A 2,534-nucleotide genomic window follows, 5' to 3' on the forward strand; every position below is an offset into this window, starting at 1 on the left:
CACTAAAATTGAAAACAAATTAGATAATATTTGTTCATATACTTTCCTTTGTATATGTACAACCAGATTTTAAAGAACACCCACTATATGCAAGCAGCTATTTTTTTTGTAGTTGAGCCCATTTTTTTTATTAACTTGAGTATTTCTTATATACATTTCGAGTGTTATTCCCTTTACCGGTTTCCGGGCAAACATCCCCCTCCCCCCTCCCCTTCCTTATGGGTGTTCCCCTCCCAACCCTCCCCCCATTGCCGCCCTCCCCCCATAGACTAGTTCACTGGGGGTTCAGTCTTAGCAAGCAGCTATTTTAATTGTTTTATAATTCACTACTGCTCAGTCATTTTTCTGTTCCTCAAAACAATCTTTACCTCTGTTTTGTTTTGCATAATGTTTTTGTTATATTTTCACCTTTTCTAATATTTTATTATGGAGTATATAATGCAGAACATCCTGATCTATTGTTTCAAGAATTTTAGTTTCATATCTAGAGGTTTGATTGAAGTCTTTTGACATGCTTTCTGTCACTGGTTTGTAATCTTCCTAATACTATGACCCTTAATGCTTCATGTTGTGGTGACCCCCAACCATAAAATTATTTTCACTGTTACTTCAGAACTATAATTTTTCTACCATTATAAATCATATTGTAAATATTTTTTAAAGATAAAGGTTTCACAAGGGAGTCATGATCCACAAGTGGAGAATGCCATCTCTGTGTGACTGTTTATCCTTGTGTAAATCTGTGTGGCTCTATCATGTTTAATACCATTAAATCTAATGGCAGTGGTTACTTTGAAGGAGGTTCCATTTAATTTATCTCTCTCCTCATCACTCTCTTACTTTCCTAATGCTGTGTAAAGATGGTTGTGTTTGACCAGATGTCAGACATTGCTGTTTGTACTTTCAATTATTATTTTTCTACTTCTATAAATAGCCATGAGCTTTATTTCATGATATTGTTCCATTGGAAAGTCGTAACATTTTTTTCAGAAGCTTAAGATTTGTTAAGCAGGACTAATACAACATCCATTCAAGTGTTACTTAAGTAAGATCCTTCTGACAATCTACAGAACTTTCAAGTAAAGACCACTGCAAAACACATTTCTTAAAGTGTTGCCTGGATATTGTACTGCTAATATCACCATCCAGTCAACTTCATCAAATTATCTCACAAACATCAGGGAACAGCTCATTTCATCAGGGACACTTCCCATTGTTTTCTAGATCACTCTGTATTACTCTTCTCTTTCTCTATACTCTTGTCTTCCAATTTCTATATTCTTTCAATTTTCTTGTCCTTCCTTGAATCTTCATCTCTTGTGTCCTCAACTAATAGTCTGTTCTCTGTGTGGAGTTTTTTCTCTCTTCTTCCACAATCAAGTCTCATGAGGAAATTAGCAAGAACTTTATTTCTTTTGTTCACTCAGATCTCTTCTCATGTTTTGAAAACCTATTTTTATATTTAATTTTTGTTGAAATTGTTCATTTTGACTTTTAAGACTTTTTGATATTTGTGCTTAGTGTTTTTCTTTTCCTCTTTAATTTATGATTTGGCAATACTGAGAATTAAAGTTTACATTTATTTTTAAAATCTGTTACTTAACATTCATAAAGTTTTGCTGTAAATACTGTTTTGTTAATTCCATCACTGTTTGTATCATAACATCTTTCCTAGGCGCTGCTCATAGATGGTAACTAAGCTTAACAAAGAAAGCAAGGGGATATCAGTCTTAGAGATACAGAATATCTTTAACAGGAACTTTAATTCTAGGGATGGTGATCTTGGCAGACTGCAAATATATCCATGCCAAAAAAAATCAATCTTCCTTCCTTCCCTGAGCTCAGACCTAGCAATAGTATGAGTAGTGACAACCTCTTTCTGTCTCCTCTGCTTGACCTCTTCATTGTTCTTCCAAAGTCCTTTGCATGCTTCAACCTACTTTTCAGAAAATCAGAATTAGTATGTTAGTTATTTGTTGCCAATATCTCATTTATGAAATGTGAATGTGTACCTACTCATATGCCAAACATGATTTTAATGCTTAACAAGCATTAATTTAATAATTAATCTTAATAAAATTATACGATTATAGGATCATCGTTTATATCATTTTCATTTCATTTAAAAATAAATCAGAATTAGTATGTTAGTTATTTGTTGCCAATATCTCATTTATGAAATGTGAATGTGTACCTACTCATATGCCAAACATGATTTTAATGCTTAACAAGCATTAATTTAATAATTAATCTTAATAAAATTATATGATTATAGGATCATTGTTTATATCATTTTCATTTCATTTAAAAATAAATGACTAAAGCATATAAACATCAGAGAGAAGATAGTTTGGTCTTGCTGTATTTACAATTGGAAGAGAAAAAAGTGAGACTGAGCAGAGTGGTTGGAGAAATGTCTCTTAACATCTGATTCTCCTGTATCTATCATAGAATCTGATGCTTGACTTTCTGAGCAGCAAGAACTTTCTCAAGAAAGACCTGAAGAGCTACAACAACTATGTATTCAAACAGGT

Source organism: Rattus norvegicus, chromosome X (genome assembly GCF_036323735.1).
Source record: "Rattus norvegicus strain BN/NHsdMcwi chromosome X, GRCr8, whole genome shotgun sequence".
Classification (NCBI taxonomy): domain Eukaryota; kingdom Metazoa; phylum Chordata; class Mammalia; order Rodentia; family Muridae; genus Rattus; species Rattus norvegicus.